The 20,636-nt window shown below is 38.1% G+C and overlaps 1 protein-coding gene across 1 annotated transcript in view; it reads left to right on the plus strand.

The window, feature by feature from the left end:
* The window catches only part of LOC116740611 (S-adenosyl-L-methionine-dependent tRNA 4-demethylwyosine synthase TYW1-like), a 156,938-nt gene that overhangs the window by 100,830 nt on the left and 35,472 nt on the right, over positions 1–20,636 (plus strand).

Raw genomic sequence — 20,636 nt, forward strand, 5'->3', positions numbered from 1 at the left:
AGTTCTGATCTAAGTAGTGATCATTTGCCTCTTAAAATAATTTTTGGTTACAAATGATTCTCAACACTTTGGAGACTGTTTTTACTGCATTCATTTCAGCCACCTCTTACTTCAAGCTTACTATATTTCAGGTCCTGTGCTAGGCCCTGGATATAATTATATCTAGGATGTGGTCTGAGCCGTAGAAGAGTTGCAGTGTCCTGGGGACAAACACAGGCATACCTCACTTCACTGCACTTCGCTTTATTGTGCTTCGCAGATATTGTGTTTTTCACAGATTGAAGGTTTGTGGCAACCGTGTGTCGAGCAAGTCTTAATTGGCACTATTTTTCCAACAGCATTTGCTCACTTTGTGTTTCTTTGTCACGTTTTGGTAATTCTGGCACTATTTCCTACTTTTTCATTACAATTATATTTGTTATGGTGTCTGTGATCAGTCATCTTTGTTACCACTACAACTAGCTGAAAGCTCAGATGATAGTTAGCATTTTTTAACAATAAAGTATTTCTTAAGGTATGCACATTTTTTGAGACATAATGCTACCACACTTAATAGACTAAAGTAGAGTGTAAGCATAACTTTTATATGCACTGAGAAACCAAAATTGCAGTGGTCTGGAACTAAGCCTGCGGTATCTCTGAGGTCTGCCTGTAGGCAGATAAACAGACAGTTTCAGCACATGGAGACAAGTGCTGGGGAAGGAGCGTGCACACCATCAGGAGAGACACTGGGATCAGAGTGGGGAAGGATCTATATTACTCAAAAAATAAGCAGTAGTCCTGAAGAGCTAGCTCTCCACAGGTTAATAATGCCTAGCACACCAACAGAGTTTTAAAAATCTGTTAAATAATTCTGTGGTTCTAGAAACACTCAATTAGTCATTTAACTGAAGCTGGAAAAGTATATAGTAATGACTTTTTTTGACTTATATTGCACAAAAACATTAATAATAGTTGTATAACTGTGAAGTCATGGGTGACATTTAACATGTTTTCCAGGTTTTTAAAAAAATAAACAAAATCTGTGATAATATCAGAGAGGAACAATTTATATTTTATCTTTAAAATTTTCTGTAATTTTATATAGGTCATTAATGTAGCAGTGGAGAATTTATCCAGTAGACGTTTCTAGATCCTGATGGCCTAAGCCAAGTACACAGAGTAGTATTCATTTCGGGTGGATGACTTTCAGGGTCAAAACTTTCTTTCTATTTGTGAAAGTGTCTTTTACGTGAAGCTGGCTGTGTATTGAGGTCAGCCCTGAGGAGATTGTGGCTTGAATAGTAGTGAATGATACTGACACACTGTAGCTCAAAAAATGAGAAATGGTTTTAAAGATCTGGTTATCCACAAGTTAATAGGGTTTTATCTACCCTTTGACCTTCGATTCATGTTATCAGATCAGCTGAAGGATATAGCAAGAGACATCTCTTCCAAATACAGGCACACCCTACCGACCATCTCCCTGTCAGTTGTTGGTTTACACCTTTTTGTTTTTAATACCCAAACACATACAGCATAGAAGCCTTTCAGTATAGTGTTTTAAATTGATGTTTACAAGGGCAAAATTTCTACTTATTTTCCAAAACTGAATACAGCATTTAAAGCAAAACGATATGCAAGAAAAATCTTGAATGGCATTCCAAATACAATTGGTAGATCATCAGAGCCAGGTGTAGACGATTTGAAAAGTTCACCATGTCAACCGAGGGAGATTTGCTTCTCCGTGGTGCCCGCATGGAGAGGCCACTGCCTTTACTGAGCAGTTGCCATTAACCTTGTTTGTTTTTGGAGGTTAAGTCAGGAAGTAGTGTCTTATACATTTGGTAGCTAACGTAATAGTTGTTACATTTGTGAGCATCTTACCCTATTTTAGTTTCATTTTAAGCAAGTCTTTGGAGGCTTTGAGTTGATGTGTAACACATTTTAATTTTTCCCATTTAAAATAATGGGAAATATGCTTCACTTAGCATTTTTATGCATGCTGTTAGATTTCAGGAACAGATTACTACTCTTAGCTGGGAGATGCCTGTGTTACTGTAGTTTCATTATTTTTAATTATTTAGTGATTATGATGGCTCTTGAAATGTATTGGGTATGTGTTTCCTATAGTCATTTTTTTCTGGATGTCTTTCTGCTGCCCACTGTATTTTAAATTGCATTTTTCAGATTTATTCAGGGATGTGTGACTTATATTCTCTTTTGTTATCTTTATAGTTCTTGTTTAGGCATAAGTTTTGAGTTTTGGGTAACATAGCTGTAATCATACTATATGTATAACTTTGTTTCCTTTGCAACGTAAGTGTTTTTCCATGCTGTGATATAATCTTGCTCTACTATTCACTGATAATGATGGATTGCCTTCCTCTAATACTTAGCAGTCTTCCTTTGTATTTTTATTTTTATTATGATTCCCTCTTATGTGTGCATAAAATTTAATATACTCAATCATAAACAAATGTTTAAAAGATCTAAACTACACAAACTGCATTCATTCATTCAGCAAGTATAGATATTGCTAAATATTTGGTAAGGACTCTTCTAGCCACTGCGAATCAGTAAATAAGGCACATAAGGCTCCTGTTCTCTGGTAGGAGAGACAGAAAACAAATAGATAAATAAAAATTTACCATTTATAGACCACCGAACATAATGTGGTAAGACCAGCAAAAGTTTAAATAAACAGAGCCCAATCACTTGATAATTCAGAAGAGTAACTTGTAATTTTCATTAGGTAAAAGGAAATCAAAACTACAATTACAGATATTTGTAAAATAGTGGAAGTCAGAATACTGCATAACAATATCCAGAATTGAACCAAAGGGGAATTGTAGCACGTAGGATTCAGATTAACTACATATAGAGACTCCCAAATAGTGAGTGGGATAATCAAGTTAGAAATGTTTTTCCTTCTGATGTCACAGAAGCCCAAATAAAGGTGAACCAATGACCGTTATGGCGGCTATGAGATAGTAGAAAATACATGTATTGGTTTCTGTCCCCAGTTCCTGGCACAGATCTCGTAAAACTTTTGTAATTTCCTAAGTTAAGAGTGTCTTTTGTTCCAATATTGTTTTTGACTCTGGTTCCTGACACGGAGTTCCTAAATCCCTTGGAATTTCCTGGGTGTCTTTTATTCTAATGAGGTGACTCTTGGTGGCCTTGTGGATGGGAACTGGTCACTAGAAAGACCAAGCCAAGCTTAGAAGCTTGGAACTTTCATATCCTGCAGGAAGGGGAGAGGGGCTGGAAATTGAGTTAATGATCAATCATGCCTGCATGATGAAGCCTCCATAAAAATCCCAGAGGCACAGGGTTCAGGGAGCTTCCAGGTTACTGAAAACACAGAGGTGCTGGGAGAGTGGTGCCTGGAGAGAGCATAGAAGCTCCTCACCCCTTCCCACATACCTTGCCTGCTCTGCTATTCCATCTCTGTGGTCATCCATATTCTTTATCATATCCTTTTATAATAAACTGGTATATAGTAAGTAAACTGTTTTCCTTAGTTCTGTGAACCGTTCTAGAAAATTAATCGCACCCGAGGAGGTCATGGAACTCACCCATCAGAAGCACAGGTAACCACCTGAACTTGCAGTTAGCATCTGAAGTGGGGGTGGGGCAGTCTGGAGGCACTGAGCGCTTCACTTGAGGGATCTGATGTTATCTCCAGGTAGGTAGTGTCAGAACTGAGTTGAATTGGAGGATACTCAGCTGGTGTCACATTCTTGCTTGGTGTGGGGAAAAAAACCCATACCTCTGGTGTCAGAAGTGTTGTGAGTATGGTAGTGGTGGGAAAGTAAAGGAGAAACACAGGAGAGAGTGTGAGTTTTTTCTTTTCAGTATTTTCACAGTGTCATCAGAGACCCAGGTTCCTATCTGACATTCAACATAATGACTTTATTCTGAAGTTTACTTCATGGTCCAGAATACTTGCTAGAGCTCCAGCCATCATGTTGGTATTCCAGCCTTCATTTTGAGCAGGCAGTACAAGGATAGGTATTAGAAGAGCACATCTTTTTCCTTCTAAGATAGTTTGTATAACTCTTCCTTTTACATCTTTTTGGCCAGAACTTAGTCCCTTAGCCACATCTTGTGGAGGGAGGCTGAGAAATGTAATCTTTTAGCTGAGTATATTGTTGTCCCCAAATAGTTCAGACATTGTGCTTATAAGGAAGAAGGGGTGAATGGGTATTGGTAGGCGACTAGCAATCTATATCAATGAACTAAGCATTAAGTTCAAATGTTAAACAAGTAACAATAAAATAAGCCTATTGGGAAGAAGGAAGTAATCAAGATAAAAGAAGAAATCAATTAATTTGGATTAAAACCCCCCTAAATACAGGATGTATGGAAGGTTATTGATGCCCATCATCAAAGTAATCTCAGTGGTTTGGTGGAGATGGAAGGTGGATTGCACAGCATTTGTAAGGACAGAAAACAAACAACATCTTGGAAGGGAGACAGAAGGAGGATTTGGGGTTTGTTTGGGGTTGTTATTTGTTCCTTGGTTTGAAGTGGAGGAGGCCGGAACACGAACATGTAGGTAGAAAGGAAGATGCGAGAGATAGTTGATCTTTACATACCTCTCAGAGAGAGGTATGTTTTATTTCGATTTTCTAGAATAATGGTTTTGTCAGTGTCTCAGGATTCTTGAGTTGTTGTGGTATATGTGTTATACTCACTCAGCACAGTGTTTTTAATAAGATTAAAAAAAAATTAGTCCCGGACAATGAGTTGGAACTGAGGTGCTTACCAAGGCTTATTTGCGAGGTAGGTATATTTGTGCTAGTGTCCACAGATCATGGATTTTCTTCTGGTAAAGGGCTGGGGGTGGGGAACACACCCAGGTGGTATGAACAGACATTTTCAAAAATGACCATCACTTTCAATTTGTTTTTAGTGATATTTGCTTTGACATTTCAAATAGCATTGAAGGAAAATTTTCATGTTTATCGAAAGTGGTTTGGGGTTACATGTGATTGAGATCTGCGGCCACAAATCAAGGAAGTCATCAGGCCCCCGTCACTGACAGACCAGTGGGCGTTTTCTCCTGCCACCTCATAGATGTCCTCCTCCTCCTCTTTAGTATCTTCCAGATGGACTCATTCAAGGCCATTCATCTCAAAGCTTATTTTAAAATTTTAGCTTCGGTATTGCTATTTTGGACATTAGAATTGAACCTTTTTATGAGAATCATTATGTTTGATTTATGAAAAGTGTGGAGAAAAAGGGTGTTAAAAAGAATGGTCGGAAGCTAATTTCTTTTGCTTATTGAAAGCAGAAAGAAGGAAGCACTTTCTCAAATTGACATTTGAAGACCCTTTTTAGTGTATTTGGGAAATGAAGATAGTGGAAACCATGAGTTCTGTTTGACTTATGGCAATGTGAAGATAGCTTGCTCCTTTGACGTGGCCCAGAAGAAGCTAGTATGTGTGGCAGAAACTCATTGCCCACTTCACAGGAATCAAGAAATTATGCCATTAGTTCCTTCATAGTCTGAGATACTGGATTGAAATCATATGTAGCCATTTGCACCTCCCCTTCATCCAGCCACACAGTGGGGGGAAAATGTGTTTTGACTGTGACAAGTTAGAAATGTTAAAAATCATGTAAGTAGAATTTGAGCAACCCTTGGAGTTCAATAACTTTATCTCTTCTAGTTTTTGAGTCTTTCTGATGACATGTCTTCTACCTTTGGAGTTTGTGAAACAAACAAAAAACCCTGAAATCAAAAAACCCCTCTCTGCCTGTATTAAAAAACTCGAAGGGGATACGTCAGTCATCTTCCTCCTAACTCATGAACTGCATGCATCTCAAGATGTCGGGAGACCCTGTCCTGCTCCAGTGATTGAAGGAAGCTTCCATTTTATATTACCGTAAAGAACGTTTCTAGTTTTTTCCTGTTTCTGGTTCATGATAGAAAATTATCTTCTTTTGACTATATGTACTTTGAAAATATCTGGTAGACACTGAAGACGCTGAAGAATCCTTCAGTTGTAGGTCTATTTGTATATTTATAACCAATTACAATTCAAGTGCATCTTCCCCAGGGGAAAGGCAGTGATTAGTTTTTACGCTCCTGATGGCCAGTTTCTGGGAGTGGTAGGATGTAGAGACTGAGGACGAGGATAGGAGAAAGGATGGAGACCATCTTCATTTCCAGAAGTTACTCCTCATAACCCCTAAGAGGGAAACAGGGTACACAAACCACCTCCTGTGTTTTTAGATGGTTCCATTTAGTGGAGCTGCGTTTTGAACACAGTGGTTTCTTTACCAAAAGTAAAGATTATATCCTAAAAAAAAAACCCATGCAGTAGGAAAAGGCATGTTTGAAGAGTTTAGCACTTAAAGGAAAATTTACATTGAAGTTGGGAATTACAGTGAATCAGTGAAATCCCTTCTAGATACTATGTTCATTAAATAGGAGGACAAAGGAAATTGTACTGAATACAGAGAACATTAATAACATTTTACAAATCTTTAGTTAGTATTGGGTACTATTCTGTTAATTTCTACGTCTCTGTACCTTGCCTGCAGTAACATTTCAGACTCCCCTACAGCAACCACATGATAATTGCAAATTTGTTTGTGTTTGTGCATAGTAAATGAAGCATTTTTTTTCTTTCCTGTCTGACCCATAACTAAATTATTGACTTTTAGGTTTCACTGTAGTTCAAGAAATCAGAGAATTTGATGCTTAAAATTAAAAGCCTGGGGGGAGGGCTTCCCTGAGTGGCGCAGTGGTTGGGGGTCTGCCTGCCGATGCAGGGGACGTGGGTTCGTGCCCCGGTCTCGGAAGATCCCACATGCCGCGGGGCGGCTGGGCCTGTGAGCCATGGCCGCTGGGCCTGCGCGTCCGGAGCCTGTGCTCCGCAGCGGGAGGGGCCGCAGCAGTGAGAGGCCCGCGTACCGCAAAAAAAAAAGCCTGGGGATAAATTTTATTTAATCTATTTAGTTTATTATAGTTTAAAACGTTCTCCTTAACACAGAGTTAGCTACCTGTAGTGCCACCCAAGGTAACTTTAGATCGGACCTCACCAGAATATGGCACAATTAGAATGTCCTGCCTCCTGGTAGGTTCTAAGGTGCATTTTTATGGCCTGTGTTTGTTTTGTCTTTTTTTTTTTTTTTTTTAGCGGGACGCGGGCCTCTCACTGCTGTGGCCTCTCCCGTTGCGGAGCACAGGCTCCGGACGCGCAGGCTCAGCGGCCATGGCTCACGGGCCCAGCCGCTCTGCGGCATGTGGGATCTTCCCGGACCGGGGCACGAACCCGCGTCCCCTGCATCGGCAGGCGGACTCTCAACCACTGCGCCACCAGGGGAGCCCTGTTTTGTCTTCTTAATGATTACTCATGACTATACTCCAAAAACCTCCACTGCTCTACCTTTTATTTTCTATCCTTTTTTGTCTCTCACTAATACCTAGATCTCTTTTCTCTAACATTTCCAAGAGTAGTGATTCAAAATCCTTGTCCATTCTCATTTAAATGTTCACAGCAAAGGAAAATATATACAGGAATAAATCTCCAAGTGGTAGGATTTTACAAACAAGGAACCAGTGATCGACTTACATACATCATGGAATGATCACCACAGTAAGTTTAGTGAACATCCGTTGTCTTATATAGATACAAAATTAAAGAAATAGAAGAAAAAATATTTTCTCCTTTTGATGAGACTCTTAGGATTTACTTACTTAACAACTTTCATATGTAACGTACAGCAGTGTTCATTATGTTCGTAACATTTTACAAATCTTTAATTAGTATTGGGTACTATTCTGTTGGGTACAACTAAGTATTGGGTACAACTAAGGTTGTACCTTGCATCCCTAGTACTTATAACCGGAAGTTTGTGCTGTTTTGGTTCATTACTGTTTTTTTCTTTTGAGATGTTTGTGATTTTCATTGACTTCGAAATGCTTTTTATTAAGGACTTAGGATCTCTTTCTGTATATATACAAATACACACATAAACATATATATGTATGTATCTATATTTTTCTAAGTATGGTACGAGACAGGGATTCTTTTTCCCCTTTATGGATTATTGATTGAGCCAGCATCATTGTTGAATAATTTATCCTTTACCCCATGATTTGTAATGACTGCCTGTTGTAATCAAGTTTTCCTGTATTCATGGATGTTTCTGAACTTTCTACTCTGTTATATTGATTAATTTTTCTGTCTTGCCCCATTACCATACTGAGTTACTGTAGCTTTGTGATAAGGTTGATATTTAGTACAAAAGACCCCTCCTTCTTCAAAACTGTCTTGCTTATTCTTAGCCCCTTAATACATTTTCATATTTATTTTGGGATCATTTTGTCAGTTTTCTCTCCCACACAGACACACACACACAGACATAACTTTGGGATATTGATTGGAATTGCATTGAATTTACAGTTTAATTTGGGAAAATTGCCATCTTTATGAAGCCATGTCTTTGGTTGAAAGTTGCTTGTTCTGTCACTTTAATTTTTTTTGACTGAGATTTATCTTCTAATTGTAGATTCTGTTGGCTGTCTTTGTGGAATGTTACATTTCCACACATCTCTTGGAATTGTTTGCAGGCTCTTCTTGAGTCGGTGGTTGTTTTTGCTCACGTGTGCACTCTAACAGGCGGCTAGGTCCAATTCCTGGTCCTGAGGCTGTTTCATTGTATATTTTTAGCCAGGTTTATTTGATTTTCATTTTTCATTTCATCTATGTATCACTGCAGTGGGGATGGCTCAAGAGATGAGCTTAAGGTACCCCTTTGACTGTACATTCATTAATGTATGGTTTGGTGAATTATGCAAATCAGATAAGGATTTGGAATTAAAGGCTTAATTTTTGGCATTTTTGTGTCTGTGTAGCAAGTTCCGAACATCCTTCTTCTTCTTCCAGGCTCTTCTTGCTGTCATTCCAGATTCACTTTCTTATGAGTCAGACATGAGGTAAAGTGCTGTACACTCAGGCACATCTTGTCACTAACAGGCTTTCCAGGGAGGAAACTTTATAGGCTTACTTCAAGAACTGAGTCACCTTCTAATGAGTCTGGTCTTGCTTTTTTGTGTGTGTGTGTGTGTGTGGGTTTTTTTTTTTTTTTTTTTTTTTTTGCAGAGCCAAGCTTAGGCACAAGGAGGTTGTTAACAGTGGCTTACTGACAGCCTGAACGTCCCTTGACTACAAGGCATATGCATTTGGACAGTTGATCACCCAGGAAGGGAGCCTTTACTCTTTAATATTTGGGACTTGAACTTGTGAATTGTTACAAGTAATATTTCTGGAGAAATAGATCTATCAGATTTATTGATGTTAGAGTTGTGTGGTTTCTGGCTGCCCCATTATCCCTTTCAAATTTACTTTGTCTCAGTGGTTTTGTAAGATGTGTTCTGGGTATATCAAGATGCCCTTCTCATAACATCTTCTGCACACTTTGTGTCCCAGTGTTTCTGTCTGGTTTTGTCTGCTGCAGGATGATGGAGAGGTTGTTTCCTGAGGGAACTTTGCCAGAGATTTTACTTTTTTGTCAATATCCTTGGACTTCCAAGTTGCTGTGCTGCTTTAGGTGACTGCCGTCCGTGTTTGCACCCTGAGGTAGAGGCTGTAACATAACCTTCTGCTTATTGATTTGTATGACACCATTCCTCTGACTTCTACTTATTCTTATGTAGATAGGCTACCTCTCTCATTTATCTTGTGTTGGTGGCCTTAGACTTCTCAGTTTAGATCTTCTACATGCAAAGTAGAGAAACCGGTCCTATGATTTTGTAGTCAAGCCTTTCTTCCTCTAGAAATCTTACCATTTATTTATGATCTTTTATTTATTTTGATTTCGTCTTTAGCTCTTTACATTGCCTCCCTTATTAATCTTTTCTTTCTTTTCTTTGTTCTCATTTCTTTCCTTTTCCTTGCATTTCCATATTTAAAATTTCTGTGTTCATGGCTCTCAGGGTAATGGTCATTATTACACTGTGAAAGCTGTCTTGTTCAGAATGCCAGTAGAACCTTACCTCTTCTATTCTCTCCCAACCCCCAAAGGATGGAGAAACACCGCTCCATATTACTCCTTTGCTTTTCTGACGTGTAAATACTGCTGGCTTTTATTTTTTTTTATCCTGTAGTGGGGATTTTTTTTTTCCCTGCTATTGAGTGTTTACTTACAGCTTGTCTTACAGCTGCCAGTGCTCTTAGCCGCTATTGTGTTCGCATTTTGCACTTCTCGGCTTCCTCTTCTTGTGGTTTTTCAATAGATGAACTTATAATAGCCCTTTGACCGTACGTCGATTATACGGTAGGCCCTCCATATCCACCAGTTCCGCATCCACAGATTCAGCCAACCACGGATCGAAAATATTGGAAAAATAAAATTCCAGAGAGTTTCAAAAAGGAAAACTTATGGCTTCCCTGGTGGCGCAGTGGTTGAGAGTCCGCCTGCCGATGCAGGGGACACGGGTTCGTGCCCCGGTCCGGGAAGATCCCACATGCCGCGGAGCGGCTAGGCCCGTGAGCCATGGCCTCTGAGCCTGCGCGTCTGGAGCCTGTGCTCAACGGGAGAGGCCACAACAGTGAGAGGCCCGCGTACTGCACACAGAAAAAAGAAAACTTGAATTTGCCTTGGAAGGCAACGGTTTGCATAGCATTTATAGTTGTATTTACAAATATGCGTGATCTCACCCTCCTCCTACTCCTTCACACAAGCAACATCTTCTTGGGTATTAACCATGTTACCAGGAGGATGTCAAGCCCTTCTTTTCTTTTTGCTATTGTGGGTAACATAGAGGTCCATGACTCTTCAAACTCTGGCCACACTCTGTCTCATATTCAAGTTGATTTGCATGGCCTTCTGAGGTTCTGCTGAACCTAAGACAAATCTTTTTCTACTTCCTTTACCAGATTTCTGGTCTTTGAGCAGGAGAATTTTGTTTAAGGCATCTGCTTAAGCATAGTTGAGATCAGGCGTATCAAGAAACTGTTAAACTGATCCATTCTCATCTCAAGAGTCAGTACTATTAAAAAATGTGTGTGTGTGTGTGTGTGTGTGTGTGTGTGCGCGCGCGCGCGCACATGAGTACGGGTTTTCTGACCCCACAACTTTTCTTGTATTTCATTCCCAGCCTTTTGTGTATCCTTTGTGTATATGTATTTATGTCATTAATACTATGGTATGTGTACAGTTTTGGTTTTAGCTTTTTAAAAATTCAATGCTATTACATAAAAATTACCCCTCATTATTAAACATTCTTCTAAAACAATTATTCTCAGTGGGAGCAAGGGTATAGAAAAAAACAGGTCTCCCACCCCCTTCCTTCCCCTTTCTGAGAATCACATCTGCATTGAGCTCTCTTATTGTTAAGAATGTGTTTCTCTGCCATGTTGGAATTTATAACCGCTGTTCTGAAATAATCATCTTTAGTGTTAGTTAAATAGCTATATCATAAATCATCTAGCTATTTCTTGGGATTGAACATATAGCTATTTCTTGGGATTGACATATTTATAATATCTCATTATTATAAATAAAGCTGGAATGAACATTCTTAATCATCAGTATTTGTCCACAAATTCTATCATTTCCAAAGGCTTAAAATCTTTAGAAATGCAATTATTGGATCAACATATTTGGATACTTTTCAGATTCTTTAATCATGTTGCCATGTAATTCCCAAAATGTTTGTACTGAATTATGCTTTTATCATCAGTGAATGAGTGTCTGTCTTGCTGTTCTCTAGGCAGTATTGAATATTGCTATTTAAAAATATCTTTGCCAATCTGATAAGCCAAAATGGTACCTCATTACTGCTTCAATTTGCATTTCTTTGATTACTAGTAACTCAGAACCATATTTTAGGAGACCATTTTTTCTTGTTTTGACACAGCCTCAACTCGAGTTCGTCTTGAATTGCAACTTTCAAGATAAATTGTTGAAATTAAGAGCTGTAGTCCTCGGATGTAATAACCTCATCCAGAATATGTAACACTGAAAGCTGCCTAATTAGAAGTGACAGAATTCTAACTCATAACTGCATATTTTTAAACTTTTTTATTATGGATTTTTAAAACATTCAAGAGAAGAGAGAATAATGGAGGGAATTCCCGTGTAAGCATGATCTTAGCTTTGACAGTTATCAGCATTCTACATTTCATGTTTCATCTGTCTTCCCAATTTTTGGGGGGTGGGGAAGCATTGGAATATTTCAAATCAGATAAATAGTATCATTTTATCCACAAATACTTGTGTATTTAACACATAAGAACATATTAAAAATGGAATGCCTCCTCCCAGCACTTTGCGTATATTTTTAAATTTTCTAATAGGATTTTTATATTGAAGTATAGTTGATTTACTATATATATATATATTTTTTTTTTTTGTGGTATGCAGGCCTCTCACTGTTGTGGCCTCTCCCGTTGCGGAGCACAGGCTCCAGACGTGCAGGCTCAGCGGCCATGGCTCACGGGCCTAGCTGCTCTGCGGCATGTGGGATCTTCCCAGACCGGGGCACGAACCCATGTCCCCTGCATCGGCAGGCAGACTCTCAACCACTGCGCCACCAGGGAAGCCCCTAGGATATTTTTTAGTTTTACAGCAGAGTCATTCAGTATTTTTGTAGATTATACTCCGTTATAAGTTATTACAAGATAATGGCTATAATTGTTTGTGCTATACAATATATCCTTGTTGCTTATCTATTTTATATGTAGTAGTCTATATCTTTTAATCCCATACTCCTAATTTATCCCTCCCCCTCCCCTTTCCCCTTTAGTAACCATAAGTTTTTTTTCTATGTGAGTCTGCTTCTATTTTGTAAATAAATTGATTTGTATTACATTTTCTGATTCCACATGTAATTGATATCATATATTTGTCTTTCTTTGTCTGACTTACTTAGTATGATAATCTCTAGGTCCATCCATGTTGCTGCAAATGGCAGTATTTCATTCTTTTTTTATGGCTGAGTAATATTCCATTTTATGGATTCCATCCATTCAATAAGATGGATACCACATCTTCTTTATCCATTCATCTATCGATGGACATTTAGGTTGCTACCATGTCTTGGCTATTGTGAATACTGCTACTATGAACATTGGTGTGCATGTATCTTTTCGAATTAGTTTTCATCTTTCCCAGATATATGCCCAGGAGTGGGATTGCTGGATCATATGATAACTCTATTTTTAGTTTTTAAAGGAAACTCCATACTGTTCTCTACAGTGGCTGCACCACTTTACATTCCCATCAACAGTGTGGAAGGGTTCCCTTTTCTCCACACCCTCTCTAGCATTTAATATTTGTAGACTTTCTGATGATGGCCCTTCTGACCAGCATGAGGTGATACCTCTTTGTAGTTTTGATTTTCATTTTGGTTTGTTTCTGGTTTCTTTTGCTGTGCAAAAGCTTATAAGTTATTTTTTTTAAGCCCCTCATTTTCTGTCTTCCTCCTTATGTTGTTAATTTCACAGATTACGTTTTATACATTGCATGCCCATTAACGTAGATTTATAATTATTGTTTTAGGTATATGTGTTTTAAATCACATAGGAACAAAAAAAGGAATTAGAAACCAGAAATAGAACAATACTGGCTTTCACATTTACATATTTAGTTACCTTTATCACAGTTCTTTACTCATGGTTTCAGGTTGCTGTCTGGTGTCCTTTCATGTCATCCTGAAGCATTCCCTTTAGCATTTCTTCTGTGGCAGTTCTGCTAGTGATGAACTCCCTGAGCTTTTGTTTATCTGGAAATGACTTTATTTATTTATTTATTTATTGCTGCATTGGGACTTTGTTGCTGCGTGTGGGCTTTCTCTAGTTGCAGCGAGCGGGGGCTACTCTTCGTTGCGGTGCGCAGGCTTTGCATTGCGGTGGCTTCTCTTGTTGTGGAGCGCGGGCTTCAGTAGTTGTAGCATGTGGGCTCAGTAGTTGTGGCTTGCGGGCTCTAGAGCGCAGGCTCAGTAGTTGTGGCACACTGGCTTAGCTGCTCCGCAGCATGTGGGATCTTCCCCAACCAGAGCTCAAACCCATGTCCCCTGCATTGGCAGGTGGATTCTTAACCACTGTGCCACCAGGGAAGTCCCTCTCCTTTATTTTTGAAGTATAGTTTTACCAGATGTAGAATTCTTCGTTGATAGTTTTTTTCTTTCAGCAATTTAAATATGTCATCCCACTGTCTCCTGACTATTATGGTTGATGGTGAGAAATAGGCTCTGATCTTATCAAGGATCCCTGTACATGACAAGTCACTTCTCTTTTGCTGCTTTCAAGATTCTGTCTTTTGACAGTTTGATTATAATATATCTCAGTGTGCATCTCTTTGAGTTTATCCTACTTGAAGTTCGTTGTGCTTCTTCAATGTGTAGACTCATGTTTTTCATCAAATTTTGGAAGTTTTGGCCATTTTGTTTTCAAATATTATTTTTTGCCATTTTCTCTCTCCTGAGATTTTCGTAATGAACATGTTGAACGTTTCATGGTGTTCTACAGGTCTTTAAAGAGAAATGTAAATAATAAACCTACAACCCTTCTCTTACTTCTCATCCTCAGAAGTAAGCACTATTAATGGCTTCATGTGTTTCCTTCTATGATTTCTTTTCCTGTTGGGTTGGATTTTCTTCACTGAGTCTTATAACATTGTCTTTGCCCTCTTTCTTTGATCTGCATTTTCAGTTATTCATTACAGTTTAATTTGGTTGGTTACTTAGTTAATTTATTTTGGAAGTAATTCTATAATAATTTTCCTGCTTGTCTTCTTTGATTATAAAGAATACTTCATTTGGCTGCATCATGAATTATATCTTTGAATTTATTTTCTAATTCTTTGCTTATTTGACATATCAGATGGACACATTTTGTTTTGTCTCCCACGAACAGTAAAAAATTTAGTTAATTAAAGCCATTTTAAGAAAAGTATGTTTTCTAAGGACTTTGAAAGATTCATTGCCCAATTTCTAGTAGAGGCAATACATATTCTTTTGCTTTTACAAACAATGGTCGTCAGTGAGGGATTTTTTCAATTTTAAGGTGTTTTTGTTTGTTTTAAAGAGTTTAGAATTAATTTTTTGACAAGCATGATATGACTCGGTCAGCATTCAATTTGTTTTTTTTGTTTTTTAATTGGGATATAGTTGCTTTACAGTGTTGTGCTAGTTTCTGCTGTACAGCAAAGTGAATCAGCCATATGTATACATATATCCCCTCCTTTTTGGATTTCCTTCCCTTTGAGAAGCCAGGCAGGAGTGGTGGAGTCTTACCTTTCTGGTTTCCTGGTTCCTCTCCTCTTTTGGTATTAACCATTGTTGCTAATTTCTTTTCTGACTTTGGTTTTGTTCGTTTACTAGAATAAAATGTAGATTATACAACAGTCGGTACGTTGGTTGCTTGTTCACTGCTGTATCTCTAGCATCTAGTATTATACCTGGTGTACAGTGGGACCTGGTAACTGTTGGTTGAACTGATATCTGTGTGAACAAATGAATGAATCTGTGTAACTGCTGCTGGTGGTGGTGATGATGGTAGCTGAAATTTATTCATAGTTTTCTATCTTCCAGGCTGTGTTCTAAGTTCTTTATTTGTTTTAGTTCTTTTAATTTTACAGCAATACTATGAGATATAGATACTGTTACTCTTCCTATTTTACAGAGGCACAGAGAGCATGCCTGAGCTCACACAGCTGACTCCAGAGCCCAGTAGCTTAATTGCTACTATGTACTCTTTTCCTCATCTTATACTTTTTCCCTCTTTTCTCTCCTCCTTCCTAACTACTCAGACTTTTTCTACTTTGTACTCAATCCTTTTTTCCCTCACTTCCCTTTGATAAGCATTTAACATTTACCTTTGGAATTTTGACCTCAATTTTCACTCCATGTATTGAATTGGCCAAAAAGTTCATTCAGGTTCTTCCGTACCACCCCTAAAGAACTTTTTGGCCAACCCAATATTTTCAGTCCGTGTATTGCTTCCCTCTAAGAAACAAACATAAGTTAAAACCCCAATTTAAACTCTGTCACAGAGATCTGGTCTGAATTCTAGAGGTTAACGTCTAGGTTTCTTGCTGCACAGCCTAGCTGCACATTGATTGTGATGTTACTTTCAGATCCACCCCTCCCTCCCATTTTATTGTGTTTGTTACTACCACGGGGGGGAAAAAATCCTAGACTCTCAAATTAAACAGAAAACACATGAAATTATAACATGCCAGCTACTTGACACTTTTTTACAAATCTCATTGTGACATTTTACAAATCACATTGTAGCCTGAACAGAAAGTAGCTAAACTTTTTGCCTGAATTGGATACTTTCATCTTCATTTTTGTATTCTGTAGTATTACACTAACCCTGTCCCTACTAGATAATATGCCACATTCAGAAAATCCTGCAGTAATAACTGACCAGAACCTATGCAAATTAAAATTACTAACTAAATCCCCAAACTGGGGAAAAAAATAGGTTTTATTCAAATTAAATTACTATAATACAATCCAGTTTGTACTCCAATTTTTTCTTTCTTTTTTTTAATCTAAAGGAAGGATAAAATAAAGTGTTAAGTATGTCCTTTGCAAAGGAAATTCCAGCTCTCACCTCTCAAGCAACATCTGTACTCAGTTTTTGTTTTAATTTGATCTAACTGGAGTATAACACAACTTTCTTCTATAGACTTTAGGAACTGCTTTAACTAATTTTAAACAGACTTTAAAGTCTCCAAAACCATCCCATCGAGCAGGCTCCCTACAGACACAGTGAAACCCAGAATGTGAATTTGATAATTTGAAATAAAATCTAATGACATTTCTTTTTTAGTAACCCCATAGTGCTTTTCTTTGTCCTTAACAATCTGAACATTAGTAGGCTATAGATAAAAGGTAAATGTACTAAAATTAGTTATATCTGTTGATCAAAAGATATGAAGAAATCAGAAAGGAAAGCCATCAAGTGGATGAAAATATTTCTAATACAATTATAACAGCATTCTTACAGCCAGAATACATAAAGAATTTGAAAAACCCAGTAGTAAAAAGACAGCTATCCCAATAAAGAAATATTCAAAACATTTGAACAAGTACTTCACAAAAGAAGAGATCAGGATGGCCAAAAACATACTCAACTTCATCAGTAAACGGGCAAATACAAAATAGGACAGTGCAGGAATGGCTAAAATTTAAAAGACTAACAACAAGTGTTGGTGAAGAAGAGAAGCAGCTGGAACTCTGATCCACTGCAGGTGGAAGTATGGTGAAATGACTTTGGAAACCAATTTAGCAGTATCTGCACATCCTGTGATCCAGCATTTCCACTCTTAGGAACATTCAAGAGACATCCATCGGGAGTCAGGTACAGTAACAGTCATAGCAATGCTATTTTGTAAGAGACCCAAACTGAGGAAAAAACCAACGAACCAACAACTTTCACTAACGTAAGTATTTTCATATACTGGAGTGCTAAACAGCAGCAAAAATATATCTGAGGCTAAAGTCACCATCAAACTCAGTGAAAGAAGCCAGACATAGAAGAATACATGTCATAATCGCATTTCATAAAATTCCCTAAAGCAGGAAGAACTAAACTCTAGTGTTACGAGAGAGAACAGCATTTTATAATAACTAAAAACTGGAAATAATCTAGATGTCTATCAGTGGGGGAACGGTTGAATAAATTATTGTATATTTATATAATGGAATATTAGATAACGAAGAAAATGAACAAATCTCGACATACAGCGACACGGATGAACTTTATAAACACAGTGTTGTATGACAGAAGCAAGATGCAAAAAAGTCTATGGTTCTATGTATATAAATTGCAAACACAGGCAAAAACCTAAACTTTAATGTTGAAGTCAGGATATTAGATAGCTTTGGGGTTAAAGCAATGGATGGTGACTGGGTGATGAATATTTTCTTTGTGTTAATCCCTTGGGCTGTCCATTCGTGTTTTATGTATGTTTCTCTTTGTATGATTTCTTCCACAATTTGAAAAGGTTAAGCAACGAGAGAGAGTCTGCCTTGGATTCATTCTGCTTGGGTTCGTATCCCAGCTTTGCTGCTTTCCAACTGTGTAACTTTGGGAAATTCACTTAGCAGCACTAGACCTCAATTTCATATCTGTAATGTGAAGCTAATAAACCTATTTTGTAAGATTTGTTGCAAAGATGAGACAAATACTGGAATCTTTGCTAAGATGTTAAACACAACAACAGCTGGCACATAGTAAGGGCTGACTCATTGCTAACTCTTGCTTTTGTTATTGTTGGTATCATTGCCAGTTTATTTGTTGAAAGGAATTTTAAACTCCCATTGGAATTACATTATATTTAGAAATCTATCATGGCTGTCCATGTAGGCTAGTTTTTTATGGTCTCAGAAATATTTACTTTTTTCACTCTCCATGTTATTTCATAAATAATCATCAAGTATTGTATAGATGTATTTTAGAGTTGAAGTAGAATTTTCTTTGCCTTGCATTTTGTAGTCGTACATATAGTATATATGTACCATACATATGGCATATAATAGCTAATACTTAGTATGACTTACTGCTGCCAACATGGTTCTAAGCGTTATGTAGATGGACACTTTTAATCCTGTGTAAACTCCCATCTTGCACAGATAGAAACTGAGACAGAGTTAAAGATGGGTAGTATGTGGTCTGGGATTCAGTCTGGCCTCAGAGTCCACATTTACCCCACTGCTCTATGCTAGGAAAGCTGCTCATTTTTCTATTTTTATTTGGTAACTGACCAATTTTACTTAATCTGATTTTCTTAGGTTTCCAAGAAGCCAGCTATATCATTTGCAAGTAATTGTTTTTTGTATACTATCCACTTATTCTTTTTTTTGTTTTGCGTTATGCGGGCCTCGCACTGCTGTGGCCTCTCCCGCTGCGGAGCACAGGCTCCGGACGCGCAGGCCCAGCGGCCATGGCTCACGGGCCCAGCCGCTCCGCCGCATGTGGGATCCTCCTGGACTGGGGCACGAACCTGTGTCCCCTGCATTGGCAGGCGGACTCCCAACCGCTGTGCCACCAGGGAAGCCCTATCCACTTATTCTTGTTCTTGCCTTATTGCTTTGATTTTAACTTTCAGGGAAGTGTTTATAAAAATAGTAGAGTGGACATTCTGCTGTTATTCTGATTAAATAGAAATGCCTCTATTTTTACATCTCTAAGAATGACATGGACTATTGACTGGAGAGTGTTTTCTTTATGTTAAGGATGTGTTTTTTAATTTTTGAGTTTACCAAATGGTTTCTCAGTTGTTCATTCTGTTTTAAAATCAGGGATGGGCTTTAAATGATATGAAATGTCTTTGTGTGTCTATAAGATGATTGTATAACTTTTCTGTGTTGAGCTATTGACGTGATGAATTGTATTAATATATAGTCTAATATTGAATCATCTTTGCATTTCTAGAATTTTTAACATAATGCTGAATTTCATTTGCTAAAATTTCTGTAAGATTTTTGCATATATAAGTACAAGTGAGATTGGCCTGCACTTCTCTACCATTTTTGTTAGGTTTTGGCATTGGGTGAATTCTAGCTATGTGAAGGGAATCTGGAAGATTTCTATCTTTTTGTGCATTATACACTGCATTTTAAAAATAAGTTTTGAGTACATTTTCTGATATGGCTGCCTAATACTGTTCATCCCTAGGTTATCTTCAGACATGAGCAAAAGTAGAGAGATTGGCATTCTTTTTTTTTTTGCGGTACGCGGGCCTCTCACTGTTGTGGCCTCTCCCGTTGTGGAGCACAGGCTCCGGACGCGCAGGCTCAGCGGCCATGGCTCACGGGCCCAGCCGCTCCGCGGCATGTGGGATCTTCCCAGACCAGGGCACGGACCCTCGTCCCATGCATCGGCAGGCGGACTCAACCACTGCGCCACCAGGGAAGCCCGATATTTTTTTAAATTGAAGTATAATTGATGTACAATATTATATGTTTCAGGTGTACAGTATAGTGATTCACAAATTTTAAAGGTTATACTCCATTTATAGTTATTATAAAATATTGGCTATATTCCCTGTGTTGTACAACTGTGTTGTACAATATATCCTTGTAGCTTATTTTATATATAATAGTTTATACTTCTTAATCCCCTACCCCTATCTTGCGTCTCCCCCCTCCCCTCTCCCCATTGGTAACTACTAATTTGTTCTTTATATCTGAGTCTCTTTTTTGTTATATTCACTAGTTTGTTGTAATTTTTATATTCCACATATAAGTGATATCATAAAGTATTTGTCTTTCTCTGTCTGACTTATTTCACTTAGCATAATGCCCTCCAAGTCCAACCATGTTGTTGCAAATGGCAAAATTTCATTCTTTTTTATGGCTGAGTAGTATTCCATTGTGTGTGTGTGTGTGTGTGTGTGTGTGTGTGTGTGTGTGTGTGTGTGTGTGTGTATATATACACACCACATTTTTATCCGTTCATCTGTTGGTGGACTTTAGGTTGCTTTCATATCTTGGTGATTGTAAATAATGCTGCTGTGAACACTGGGGTGCATGTAGAGAGAGACTGGTATCATTTTGTTCACGTCTTACTTCACTTTGTTTTTCTCTTGAGTATTTTGAGCCTTGCTACTTAAAGCATGGTTTGAGGTTTAGCAGCATGGATACTACCCAGGAACTTGCTACAGATGGATGTAAT

The sequence above is a fragment of the Phocoena sinus genome, chromosome 15, assembly GCF_008692025.1.
Source record: "Phocoena sinus isolate mPhoSin1 chromosome 15, mPhoSin1.pri, whole genome shotgun sequence".
Classification (NCBI taxonomy): Eukaryota; Metazoa; Chordata; class Mammalia; order Artiodactyla; family Phocoenidae; genus Phocoena; species Phocoena sinus.